Consider the following 15911-nt stretch of genomic DNA (forward strand, 5'->3'; position numbering starts at 1 on the left):
ATTTTGTGGTACAAAAGTTTAACAACAAGAACATAGTTTGAATGTTTTCAAACTTGTTTGCAAACTAAATAGATCCTTCTAACTTAACTTTTAAAATACTTCAAGACCTGTAATATAACTTAAATATATGCTAATTTAATAAGGTAAAACTTGGTTTTTCAAAGTATAAGTATTTTTAGAAAAATGGTCATTAAATGATTTTTTTTTTTGTAACAAAATGTTTAACTTCATATGTTTCACTAATGTTTCACCTATGCCGTATGATTTTGAATACAAACCAAGGTATTTTCAGTTCATAGTCTTAAAGAAGAACTCGATCCAAGAAGATGGCAATTTGAATCAACGAAAACGGATTTGTAACGAAGAAACTATGACCGAAACAAAATTGGTTATCATAGACTTGTGCAACTTCGGGACTAATTGGAAAAAAATTATATAAATCACATATTTCTAAGATAACATGATATTTTATATATATGTACTCATAATTCAATTTTATATGGTTCAGGATCACCCGTAAACAACACGAGAAGATTAATTATAAGATCCCATGTTTGTACGCAACACGTCATTTGACAACACCGGTACTTTATGTACGCAATACGTCATTTGACAACACCGGTACCGTGGGTCAAGATTAATCTCGACCAATTCATATACGTTGGGGTTTTATTTATTTCATTGGGGGTTTGGTTTATTTCATTGCGGGTATATTAAACATCTAAAAATGAACCATTAAAATTGAATTACTAACAACGAAATGCTAACTACGGACTAAGGAATTATTCAAAGTATTAAAAGTATAACAAGTATATATATATATAACGTTTGTTTAAAAAGAAAAGGTATTGATATATTATATATGGATAGGTTCGTGATATCAACCGGAAGACCGAGTCAAATTATATATATCTTCGAGACAACAGTGAGTATATAGTCCCACTTTTAAACTCTAAATATTTCGGGATGAGAATACATGTATTTTATGTTTTACGATATGGACACAAGTAACTGAAAAATATGTTCTACGTTGAGTTGTACCACTGGCATACTTCCCTGTAGCTTGGTAACTAATATTTACAGCGGTATTGTAAATGCGAATCCTGTTGATAGATCTATCGGGCCTGACAACCCCAACCGGACTGGACGACCAGTATTCAACGGTTGCACAGTACTTTGTTTTGTGACTACACTTGGTACGGTGTAGTAAGATTTCATATTAAAGGGAATATGCGACGTGATTAATTGTTAAGTATGGTTACCAAGTGCTCAACCACTTAGAATATTTTTATTAAACTGTTTATATACGAAATCTTGTGGTCTATATTTATATCGCTGCCGGCATTAAACCTATATCTCACCAACTTTATGTTGACATTTTAAAGCATGTTATTCTCAGGTATGAATTAAGTCTTCCGCTGTGCATTAGCTCGTACTAAGGATACTACTTGAGGCCATTAAGGACCTATATCATAAGGCGTTGCATTCGAGTCATTGAAGTTCATAGAGACTATTATTAAGTAAATGGCGGTTTAGGTCATTTGAATATTATGAAATGTCAGGCGAATATGTCAATTCTGGATGTAACTATAGATTGCCTTTTAAGAATAAATACAACGTTTGTAAAATGTATCATATAGAGGGCAAGTACCTCGCGATGTTATCAACTATTGTAATTCGTTTATAATCAATATGGACATCGTTCGGATGATTAGTTTCGGATCCTTTCACTACTACACCAGTAGAACAACAAACCTCACTTATATAACTGTTTAAAAAAGCACTATCCTATAGAAATGCAACAAATACAGTCCCCTATGTATGTGCATATAACAGCTATACACCAATTAGATATTTCAACTTTATAGCACGAACACTAACAAATAGGAATTGAACATGTAAAAAACACTTTCACGCACATCAAAACTTAATATAATACACATCTTACGAGAAATCATAACCGCAGCAAAGCGCGATGGCCATCAAGCTCATTACTATTATTGTTAGTACAGTGATTATTATCATTATTGGTTATATTATATACTATGTATAGAAGAATATTTATTTGAATCTATAAATTAAGTTGAGATCCAAGAGACCAATGAGAGTGGACTAATGAGAGTGCGATATGTGTCGCGCTAATCACATGTGATTGAAAAAAATCAAAATTTTTTTCCCAAATTTTTTTTTATTTTTTCCAAACTTTTTTTTCGAAGATTTTTTTTATTAGATTTTTTTTTTACAATCACATGTGATTTACCTGCCCAATCACATGTGATTGAATTGTACAATCACATGTGATTAGATTTGACATGCATAATCACATGTGATTGGGTTTACAATCACATGTGATTGACATGCAGAATCACATGTGATTGTAAAATAAATTCGAAAAAAATGAAAAAAAAATGAAAAAAAAAATTCGAATTTTTTTCAATCACATGTGATTTTTTCGCGCCACTTGTCGCGCTTTTATTGGTTCCTTGGATTTCAAGCAAATTAATGGGTGCAAGGGATTACAACTCACTATGTATAATTTAATTTGAACAAAAATGATTACTAGTTGCTGAAATATATTTAATTTGTCTTAAAGCCATCATTAACAATTAATGTGGGCAAAATTTCTAAAATAGTCCTTGCGTTTTTACATTTTTGCTTAAACAGTTACTGTCAATTATAACTTACATTATTAGTCACTAAATTAATGTTTTTGTCCTAATTACATCCCTTAACCTAAAGACACTTAACAGTTCGTTAAGTTCTATACATGTGACCTCATGTGTTTTACTTAAACCTTGTATAACCACGACTTCATCTTAAGCAAGTTCTTGCATCTCTTGAATAAGGGTTAAGAGTTGTTCTTATAGTTAGTATAATATTAAAGTTATGGTGCAGAGGCAAATCAATGATGCTGCTTTCTAGCTCTGTGTTTGTCTCATTTATTAGTTAATCCGTATTACTCAAAGTATGAGTAAAACTGTAATTGATGTTTTTTGGGATTAGAACTTATGATTTGCAATTTTTCGAAATGATGTTTAAAGAGGTGCAAAACAGTTGATTAAGATTATCTATAGATGAGCTAGTAGTCCTACTCATTCAAGATATGGTTACTTTATGAAAGGACCCGTTCATATACATTATAAACGATTCACAATAGTTGATTACATCGCGAGTTATTTGACCTCTATATGATACATTTTACAAACATTGCATTCGTTTTTAAAAGACAAACTTTCTTTACAACGAAAGTTGACGGCATGAACACCATTTCATAATACATCCAACTATAATTGGCTTAATAATAATCTTGATGAACTCAATGACTCGAATGCAACGTCTTTCAAAATATGCCATGAATGACTCCAAGTAATATCCTTAAAATGAGCTAATTCACAGCGGAAGATTTCTTTAATACCTGAGAATAAACATGCTTTAAAGTGTCAACCAAAAGGTTGGTGAGTTCATAGGTTTATCATAACAATCATTTCAATATATTAATAGACCACAAGATTTTCGTTTATAAATATATGTATACTCGCAAGTGTATAAAAGTATTCTATAAGTTGTAGGCACCCGGTAACAAGCCTTAACGTTCATGTTTTACCCTCTGAAGTACACCAAATCAGGTGTGTTCAAAATAACCTCGAAGTACTAAAGCATCCCATATTCAGGATGTGGTTTGTCAGGCCCAATAGATCTATCTTTAGGATTCGCGCCTACCATACATAGACAAGTAGTTTAATGTTACCAAGCTAAGGGTATATTTCTGGTTTAAACCCACATAGAATTAGTTTTAGTACTTGTGCCTATTTCGTAAAACATTTATAAAAACAGCGCATGTATTCTCAGTCCCAAAAATATATATATAAGGGAGCAAATGAAACTCACAATACTGTATTTCATAGTAAAAATACATATAACGTCATTTAACAAGTGCAAGGTTGGCCTCGGATTCACGAACGTATCAATATTGAGATTCAATATTGCAGGAAAGTACGTAGATGCAACGGAGATGATAAACACTAGATTGACCTCACGAGCATACCCATGAACCATACCCATCACCTCCATAGCTATAACCCATAATTTCCTTAGCTTCGACTCATTCAAAAAAAACTATTTTGAAATCAATCGGACAGTACTCCGTCGTAATATTTTATGTATACTCTTCGACTCATTCAAAAAAACTATTTTGAAATCAATCGGACAGTACTCCATCGTAATATTTTATGTATACTAATAATATCTTGAAATAATACAGAGCAAATATATATATATATATATATATATATATATATATATATATATATATATATATATATATATATATATATATATATATATATATATATATATATATATATATATGTAAATCGATTGAGAGAGTTTAGAGAAATATATTTTCAAGTTTCTATGAAATAATGAAACCTATTGAACTCTATTTATAATAGATTTTTGAATTATTAAAGTGAATTATTAAAGTATGAATTATTAAAGTGAATTATTAAAGTATGAATTATTAAAGTGAATTATTAAAGTATGAATTATTAAAGTGAATTATTAAAGTGAATTATTAAAGTGAATTATTAAAGTGAATTATTAAAGTGAAGTATTAAAGTTAAAGTAAAGTAAAAGTAAAGTAAAGGTAAAGTTAAAGTATAGTAAAAGTATAAAAACTGTGTATGTATAATACGTGTATAAATATATATAATATTAATTTAAATCGTTATATATATTTAATGAAATAAAATATAAATATCGTTATATTTATTATACTGGTTAAGTAATGAGTTGTCAAAAGTGATTCTAGATATTTATAAAAGTTATATACGTTTTAATAATAAAGTTCTTTTTAAACTGAAAATATTTTTGTACGTTTGAAAATAGATTAATAGAATATTATGGAAACCAATTCTCCACTAACTTTTGTCTAACTTTCGTAAATGACACTTTTTGTTTTTATTTATAAATAGCTTTACAAATTATTCTGAATATCGTTAAGAGGAATAGATTTTCTCAAATCATAGTGGACCTCTCAACAGAGACTTGTAATCATAATTCAATGTTTCTGATAATTCAATCATTTAATATATTTTTTTTAATTTCGTCGAAAATCATATTGAAACAAATACGTTCGTGTAAAGTATTATACGTTTAATACTTTATTAATAATCTCAAGTTATAATATATATATACATATACATATCTATTTATATATAACGGTTCGTGAATCGTCGGAATTTGGTCGAGGTTATAATAAATGCATGAACACAGTTTAAAATTCTTGAGATTTAACTTAACAAACTTTTCTTATCGTGTCGGAATAATATAAAGATTAAAGTTTAAATTTGTTCGGAAATTTCCGGGTCGTCACAGTACCTACCCGTTAAAGAAATTTCGTCCCCGAAATTTGATAGAGGTCGTCATGACTAACAATGAGAATGTTATTATAACGATTATAGAGTTTTATCATGTTCAAGAAGAATGGATAAAATAATTCGATTACTCGAAGCGTGTGAGTGAAGTTATCGTAAATGAATGAAATAAGATAATAGTGATTCGTCGTATCTTTTGACGTCATCACGATTGATCTCCGAAAAGAAAATCTTTGTAATCTATATTGTATTTGATTATTCTGCGATTAAGGAAATTATGATCCTCTTCGAATTAATGCGATAATCCATTTTGATTTCTCTGTCGGATATTTCACTATAAATCCACCTCATTTGTTTTCTTACAACTCACACCTTCTCAACTCATATTTTAAAGTATTTGTCAATGTGCTTCATCCAGTGCTGATTCTTGATATACTCCTCACTTTCATATCTGTCGCTCTTCTTTTTCATCTGCCTCCGGAAGAATCTATTTACTTCTACTATACTCTTGGTTTTATAGTGTTTTTAGTTCTCCCGTGTCTTTATATTGCTATATGCATTGATATATACGGTTTGTGATTTCTGGGTTGTTGTTGGGTTTTATATCTTCCCTTATATTTCAAAGTCCTTGCTTCTTCTATAATCATTGTCATCCACAGTTAATGCTCTCTTCTATTTGCTATGATTTATACTCCCATTTCTAGTTCGGAGCTTTGTCCTTTCGTTTCTTCTTCTTGTGATTAAGCACCGCTTGTAATGGTCCAGAATTCGCAGATATAAATTTCGGAATGAACATTGTTAGTGTTCTAGGAAGGAAATTGTAATGGCACGATCTTGACTTGTCAAATTACCATAATACCTCGAAAAAGGCCGAATCATCAAGAAATATTTTCTTGATATTTGGAGATCAAAGAGAATACAAGAGTCGTGTAACATAGCACATGATGACGTTATGATCTGTGAATCATCATGTTCCATTTAGAAACTCAGCATGACACGTTGATCAAGTGTCATTATATTATACTAACTCATGCTTCAGCTCCCAACACTTCTTCAAGAATATTCCTATTTTAAAATCGAATGTTTCAGAATTTAGAAACTAAAATAGTTTCTTTTATGATATAATACAGATAGCGCGAAGAGGTAAATGATTTCAGATAAGAATAATTATAAAAATATCTTCAGAAGTATGGATGATATTTATAATGAATGATACGATGATATCTTAGAATGTCTAATATCAGAGGATGATGAAGGATATTGTCCGCAGGGGTTTAGAGTCAGGAGCAAGGTATTCGTTAATGACTTCAGCAAGTACTGAATCATTTGGATTCTTTGAAGGCAGGTTCAGCCTTTGTGATTTGTCCACAGCCTCCTTCATACTTTGCTCAATCCGTTTTCCAGTTCCAAAGCTTCTCTTTTTCTGAGCTTTGCCAATATACTATCCTTTATCATCCAACTTTTTACTGTTAAGGTCGTTTACAGTTTTTGCTGCTTCATCAGCATTTTTCAAAATTTCAAGAACTGGTTCGCAGTTTAGGGTGTTTTTCAGAAATTTCTCATTCAAAGAATGTAAGTCTTAGAGGTAGACGTTGTGTGTATATGTAATTGTTGATGTAGACATGCTGCGAGGTTTCAAAATACTGATTGCTGATTCTCAATAATTGGTATGGCAAGTCTTGTTATAAGGTATGAATGAGTATATGATATGGTTTCGATAATTAAAATGATTTTTTTTTTTGGAAAGTCAAAGATCAGTGAAGTTGTTGGTAAGTTTATTGCTAATGTGGTGAATATAAACGATTCCCCGGTAACGTTGGCGAAAGGGCAACGTATCTATCGAGGTTATAATAAGACTGTATTGATTGAGAAGTCGAAGTTGACTTGCTGGAGCTGTGACAAAACTGTCTATTTTGAAACGGAATTGAAAAGTTATTTTAGCTAGTAAATGCCAAAGGGTCTAACACGGATACGTGTCGAACTATGACTTGGGTTTTAAGAGTTTTTCAGGTGTATAACTGTGGGTAACATGTGGTTGGATCATCATCTTGATTGTTCCTTAGTTGAAGTGTCTTCAGGAATTTCGAAGGGTTTGAGCACATATTGTAATCGTTAATACATATGATGTTCTAACATAGTTTTGAAGTCAAAGTATAGCTTTGAAAGATATAGGAATCTAAGAGTGATGATACTGGTTATATTTCGAATTGAATTATGCGATTTCAAAATCAGAATATGTAATTGAATTTGAATGAGTATGATTGTTTTGATTTATATGAAAGAATGGATATTGTTGTGAAAGTAGGGAGTATAGTTGATGATTGTTGAATCAGTTTCAAAAAATGTAATACATTAATTGTGAATTTATATATCTCTCGGGTATTACCTACCCGTTAAAAAAAAATTTCACAATTAATATTTTGTACAAAAGAAGTTTATTACAGTCTTTATGAAAATATATGTATATATTTTCTTTAGATGTAATATAGATTTAATTAGTTAATATTGAATTAAACTCATTTGTTTTATGGTTGGAACTAGAATTGAGTAATCCCTAAAACTTTATAAACTGCATAAGTATTTCTTCAATAATATTGAAATTATGAATCATTACTTTGTTATTTGTTGGTTTTCGTGAAATTTTTGTGAACTTCGCAAGGTACGAATGATGTTATTTGAAAAGTTTCGAGTACATCGATGATGAAAGTGTAAAATCAAACATATATTCGAATAATACACTTGATTTATTATGAATTGGATTTTTATTGAATTGAGATAGAGATTGTAATTAACGATGGTTAAGTTGCGGACGAAGGACGTACATCATTGCATATTTGTAATATGAATTAACTGAGTAGTTAAGATTCACACATAATAGCTTAGTACGGGAAGATTTATTATGGTTTAAAAATTTATACATATAAAATATACATATAAATCTTTCGATTGGAAATGAGTTAATACTTCATAACTCGTTGATACAATATATTTGTTGTTGATTCGTAATGATGTCCACAATGATTCTTGAACTGACAGAGTTTGTGATGTTACAGGTGTTGTTGATTCTGACGATACTGACGGCACTGACTGTGTTGATGATGCTACGGTCCTGTTGATGCTATTGGTAAAACAATTCTAGCTTGTAAATCGTACACCATTTTCAATCAAAGTTTCTACTCTACCATCTCCGTTCACTCATCTGATTTACGGTCAGAATTAAATAATCTCTAAGATTTTGGAGATTACATACTGCCACAGAGATATCTCTTCAATGAAGTTTATGAATTAATACTTCATCGTTTGTTGTTGTTGATATTCCTGGATATTTACAGGGCGTATGACGTTGATGTTTGAGATACAGATTGTGATGTTGCGGTGTGGGATGTGGATGTTGTTGGTGGTGGTGGTGATGGTACTGTTGGTGTTGCTGATGGTGGTACTGTTTATGCTGCTGGTGTTGCTGCTGGTGTTTGTAACCTTTGCACCATATTCTCCAAAGCCACTACCCGAGCGCGAAGCTCGTTGACTTCTTCTATTACACCGGGGTGATTGTCGGTTCGGACGAGCGGATAAATAAAATCTAGAATTTGGTGTAGTATGTAATCGTGACGAGATACTCTAGAAATAAGAGAGAAAATGGTGTTTCGAATAGGTTCGCCGGTAAGTGCATCAGGTTCTTCGCCAAGAGGGCAATGTGGTGGATGGAAGGGATCACCTTCTTCTTGTCTCCAATGATTAAGGAGGCTACGAACCCATCCCCAATTCATCTAGAATAGATGATGACTAATTGGTTGATCCATTCCGGTCACACTGCTTTCGGAACTTGAGTGGGATTCTATTTTGGAATCCGAGGGACTTGAACTAATGATGAATTCCATTTCGTACGATTGAATAAAGAATTTTTCGATATGAAATGATTTTCCGGCTATCGGGTGGAATTCTAATTATATAGAGCAAAAGGTTTCGTAGATTACGGAGGAATTTACGGAATATGTCAGGCAAAGTTTACAGTAACAGATATGCTAAGATATGAATTAGCAGATATGCTAAGATATGAATTTTGTCTATACACTATTCATGCAATCAATGCAATAAGATGTGTCTAGACTAAGAATGATAAGCAGGTAATTTCCGACAAAAATGATGAGCAAAACTTTTGACATGCAGACACGGTCGAAGTCCAGACTCACTAATGCATTCTAACGACTATCAGTTAGACACACTAATGCAGACCTGGTTCGCTAAGACCACCGCTCTGATACCAACTGAAAGGACCGGTTCATATACATTATAAATGATTCACAATAGGTGATTACATCGCGAGTTATTTGACCTCTATATGATACATTTTACAAACATTGCATTCGTTTTTAAAAGATAAACTTTCTTTACAATGAAAGTTGATGGCATGCACACCATTTCATAATACATCCAACTATAATTGGCTTAATAATAATCTTGATGAACTCAATGACTCGAATGCAACGTCTTTTAAAATATGCCATGAATGACTCCAAGTAATATCCTTAAAATGAGCTAATGCACAGCGGAAGATTTCTTTAATACCTGAGAATAAACATACTTTAAAGTGTTAACCAAAAGGTTGGTGAGTTCATAGGTTTATCATAACAATCATTTCAATATATTAATAGACCACAAGATTTCCGTTTATAAATATATGTACACTCGCAAGTGTATAAAAGTATTCTATAAGTTGTAGGCACCCGGTAACAAGCCTTAATGTTCATGTTTTACCCTCTGAAGTACACCAGATCAGGTATGTTTAAAATAACCTCGAAGTACTAAAGCATCCCATAGTCAGGATGGGGTTTGTCAGGCCCAATAGATCTATCTTTAGGATTCGCGCCTACCATACATAGACAAGTAGTTTAATGTTACCAAGCTAAGGGTATATTTCTGGTTTAAACCCACGTAGAATTAGTTTTAGTACTTGTGCCTATTTCGTAAAACATTTATAAAAACAGCGCATGTATTCTCAGTCCCAAAAATATATATAAAAGGGAGCAAATGAAACTCACAATACTGTATTTCGTAGTAAAAATACATATAACGTCATTTAACAAGTGCAAGGTTGGCCTCGAATTCATGAACATATCAATATTGAGATTCAATATTGTAGGAAAGTACGTAGACGCAACGGAGATGATAAACACTAGATTGACCTCACGAGCATACCCATGAACCATACCCATCACCTCCATAGCTATAACCCATAATTTCCTTAGCTTCGACTCATTCAAAAAAACTATTTTGAAATCAATCGGACAGCACTTCGTCGTAATATTTTATGTATACTAATAATATCTTGAAATAATACAGAGCAAATATATATATATATATATATATATATATATATATATATATATATATATATATATATATATATATATATATATATATATATATATATATATATATATATATATATATATATCGATTGAGAAAGTTTAGAGAAATATATTTTCAAGTTTCTATGAAATAATGAAACCTATTGAATTCTATTTATAATAGATTTTTGAATTATTAAAGTTAATTATTAAAGTATGAATTATTAAAGTGAATTATTAAAGTATGAATTATTAAAGTGAATTATTAAAGTATGAATTATTAAAGTGAATTATTAAAGTATGAATTATTAAAGTGAATTATTAAAGTATGAATTATTAAAGTGAATTATTAAAGTATGAATTATTAAAGTGAATTATTAAAGTTAAAGTAAAGTTAAAGTAAAGTAAAAGTAAAGTAAAGGTAAAGTTAAAGTATAGTAAAAGTATAAAAACTATGTATGTATAATACGCGTATAAATATATATAATATTAATTTAAATCCTTATATATATTTAATGAAATAAAATATAAATATCGTTATATTTATTATACTGGTTAAGTAATGAGTTGTCAAAAGTGATTCTAGAAATTTATAAAAGTTATATACGTTTTAATAATAAAGTTCTTTTTAAACTGAAAACGTTTTTGTACGTTTGAAAATAGATTAATAGAATATTATGGAAACCAATTCTCCACTAACTTTTGTCTAACTTTCGTAAATGACACTTTTTGTTTTTATTTATAAATAGTTTTACAAATTATTCTGAATATCGTTAAGAGGAATAGATTTTCTCAAATCATAGTGGACCTCTCAACAGAGACTTGTAATCATAATTCAATGTTTCTGATAATTCAATCATTTAATATTTTTTTTTTAAATTTCGTCAAAAATCATATTGAAACAAATACGTTCTTGTAAAGTATTATACGTTTAATACTTTATTAATATTCTCAAGTTATAATATATATATATATACATATACATATCTATTTATATATATAACGGTTTGTGAATCGTCGGAATTTGGTCGAGGTTATAATGAATGTATGAACACAGTTTAAAATTCATGAGATTTAACTTAACCAACTTTGCTTATCGTGTCGGAATAATATAAAGATTAAAGTTTAAATTTGGTCGGAAATTTCCGGGTCGTCACACTTTACACAAAATTATATAGGGAAACCTTCATCTATGAATCAAAAGGAGATGAAACACATTGCACAATTGTTAGAAAATAGTTAAGTGTCATAAAGAAGTTAAGGAAAAGAACGAGTGCCCTTATTAAAGACGTGAAATTCGCTCTTATTGATTGCGACGAAGATTTGTGTAATAAAAATTTTAATCTTTTTTATAACGGTGTAAAATGTTCTTTGTTTTTTATGGTAGGTATAGGATTAAGTAAAGCACGTGAGGGTTATATATTTAGAACTTAATGGATTATTAAGTGTCGTAAGGTTAACGGATGTAATTGGGACAAAATTATGAATTTAGTGGACAATAATGTAAATAATAATTGAAATTGACTATTTAGCTAAAATGTAAAAAACAGAGATTATTTTCGTAATTTTGTCATTAATGTTTTTTGGTTAAATTCCTTTAGTTAGGTAGGACTTATTTGATATATTTGCATCCATCCATACCTATATATAAAGCACGTGCATTATGCTGACGTGTAATTTTCTAATTAAACTTAATTAATTAATTAATAATTGAATATTGTTTAGATGTAATTTTTCTAATTAAGTACATCAATTCTTTAAGTCAACTTAAATTTCATGTAATTAATACATAACTTTAGTTATAATCAAAATAAAAAGAACATATATTATGATAATATCATATATATTGTTAACATCTATTTCCTTATGAGGTAAGGCTTAGTGTGTCAACACAATACTAGAAGTGATCTAGCTAAAGGTGGGGGAGTGTTGCCGATTGATTTTTACCCTCGAAAAATAATCCCTGCAGACCCGATTCACAAGTATAGAAACTTGTGGGGTGGCTTTATCAATCTTTTGTCCGTTGAGCGTATAGCTGTAAGTCGGATGACTTCTAGTGAGAGAAAGTACTGTAAGAGAGAGAAAGGTGAAGTCTTTGCTCACAAGTTGTCATAATGTCTGAATGTGTAAAATGACGACCCAAGGGGTCTATTTATAGTGACAGATCCACCGAATTATTCGGGGACACATGTCAGATGGTGATACGTTCTGTTATTCATGATCCGAAGTTTGCGCTGAATGTGGCGCTCTCCGACCAGGGCTTAAGCGCTAGGCGGCCTTCAGGACTTATGCATGACGGAAGCAGCCTGACGTCAGTGTCACAAAACTGTTGTTTCCAGTCTTTCTGATTCAATCATTATGCCTTTTATGCATGTATACGATAGGATACACCATCAATATTGATTTATTTTTAATTACTTCTTTTTTATATATGAGCTACAATTTAAGTTTTTATGATATCATATAAAAACACATACGTACTCCAAAAAAGAAACACATGTTATGCTTACATGACACTTGAGCTACAACTTAAGGTTTTTACTGTAGATAAGTTTGCCCAGTATTATATAAGTTTGTTCAGTCATTGCCATCGGTTAACATGTACGAGTTCATATTTGGTGTTATATCGATTATTTGTTAACTGAAGTTAAAATGGTTATCTAGATAATCCTTATAGATATTTTTGATCTACGTCTGCTCTGTTTTGTTTGATATTTTGATGTAATGAAATTAGCTTGTACTAAAATGTTATACAATTAGAAATGTACATAAAACTATTATTATTAACGATCAATTTTTAAGCAACTTTTTTACGGGCTAAGTTTGGTGTTTATCGACATCTGTCAATTGAAATTAAAATGGTTTTAACATAATTTATGCATTAGTATTCAATATTAATGCTTTCGATAAAAATATTATATGAAATAAAGGAATTTTTCATTGTAATTGTATTATACATTTGATAAGTATCAATTCTTACATTATCAGATACTAATTTACAACTAGCGTGCAATTCATGTACTCATAAAATTAGTTAATTATATTTTGTGTGAAGAAACTCCTAATGGATAGGAGTAAACAATTGTTTATTTTACACGATGAATGAGGTGTTTAATTTACAATTATGGGAGATGATATTTTCAACATTAGTTTTACTTCTTTCATCAAAATTTCATGGTTTTTTTTTTTTTCAAAATATCCTTAATAAATTGTAATAAGAAGTTTAAAAAACTTTGTGAAAGCCTATCATTAAGAGCAGTCTGGACAATTTAGGTGGAAGAAGTAAAACACATGGTGGAAATATTAGTTCCCTACAATTATAAGATTGTTTTCGTTTTGAAAACCTTTGTAACTCAATTTTCTGATAAACATACTAATTTTTTTCAACTAGGCGATCTTTAATTATCTTACTATTTATTTATTGATGTTATATTTACAAGTTATAAAAGCGATCTTTAAATATATTAATTTCTTTAATTTCTTTTTTCTACTAGGCGGTCTTTAAGTATATTAATTTCTTTTTTCTACTCCTTTATTTTATCACTTGCCTGTACCACCAAACAACTTTTGTTTTGTAGCTTTCACTGATTCGTGATTATCTCCGGTCATCGGCATCTCGCCGGTGGCTGGAGGTTCTCCTTTCTTTATTCTTTTTCTTCGATCCCCTCAGATCTATCTTTCATGTCTCTCTTCTTGGGCTTTCGAGTACACTGTGAACTTCCAGCGAGCTTTTCCGGTGACAGGCCGCGAAAGAACTTGTGCTTTCTATTTTTAGCGTTTTCTCTTGGTAAGTCCTCTTGTCTCGTTCGTTTTTCTTGAAGTGCGACTTGTTTGGCTGAGTTGCCAGTTTCTTCTTTTCCGAGTGGGGTTTTTTCCGGAGGGTCCGCCGGAGTTGTTGGTTGTGAGTTTGTTGACCAGTTGTTTTCGGTATCTTGAGGGTGGTTGCCGACGGTGTTTGATTATTTTTTCCGGTCGGTACTTTTTTGCTAGATTGTCACTGGTTGTAATGTTAGCGGTCGGATTTGTTTTTCGGTTGCTGTTCGAGTGATTTTTCGAGGGGTAACCCCGATGTTATGTTATTTTTTACTAATGTATCTTGTCATTTAAGTTTCCGCTAGTTATAGCCTTGGTTTTACTTTGTTTACTAGATTAATCGGGTTTGTTCACCCTGTTAGTAAGCCGTTTGGTTTGGTTAGTTTTGTTGGACTAGGATTCGTTGTTAGATTCTTTTGTAGCGGTTTTACTTTTTGATCTTCGGATCCGTTCTAATTGTTTCGTTAATTTGCCAAAAAAAAAAAGAAAATAATCAATTTCTAGTATTATATGATTTCTTTTATATAATCAACTCCTAGTAATCTAGTATCATATGATTTCTTTTATGGGATTATCACCAAAATGCCCAAATATTTTTCAGCCCTTGCACCAGAGCCCAAAAAAAAAAAATTGACAAAATGCCCTCGCAAGGCGCAAGGTACCTTGCGACCTTGCGTCTTTGCGTCTTTTTCTAAAAAAATTACGGTTAAATGACATCTTTAAACCTGGCACTCCACACTTTCATCCGACTTCGCAAACACGCAAATAAACACTTACACAGGCGATCCGAAAAACGTAAGCACAAACGCAAACCCTCTTCATCGCTTCCATTACTACTACCAGATTCTCCTCCTTCATCACCTCCACCACCACCTAACCCCTCTTGCCACCACCGTGACTTCTTATACTAGCCTACAAGGGTTTTCATGAAGTATTAGGGTTTTCACGCAAAAGAAATCGGGTTTTCACGAAGTAATCAAGCAAATAATCAAGGAATCAACCTTGCAACGATGGCGAGCACCCAGGTTAGTGATTACTTTGTTCTTTATGTGTATTTTATCTGTTTATTTTGGGTTCGATACGAATTGTATAAATGTGCACACCAACTGCTCGATGAAATGTCTGTTTGAGGTGTATTTGTGTTTAATGAAGTACAACTGTTGTTTTATGACATGCAACTGTATTTTGGGTTATATGTTCGAGTGAAACATACATTAACAGCGCGTAAAATTATGAAAATTGACCAGACGCAAGACCTAGTTTGCGTGCTTGTGTACGCAACGCTAGTGGACGCAAGTTTATCTTTGCGTCCTTGCGTGTTGCCCAGAAGCTTGTCTTTGCGTCCTTGCGTTGGTCAATTAAACGAACGCAAGTT

The sequence above is a fragment of the Rutidosis leptorrhynchoides genome, chromosome 5 (genome assembly GCF_046630445.1).
Source record: "Rutidosis leptorrhynchoides isolate AG116_Rl617_1_P2 chromosome 5, CSIRO_AGI_Rlap_v1, whole genome shotgun sequence".
NCBI lineage: Eukaryota > Viridiplantae > Streptophyta > Magnoliopsida > Asterales > Asteraceae > Rutidosis > Rutidosis leptorrhynchoides.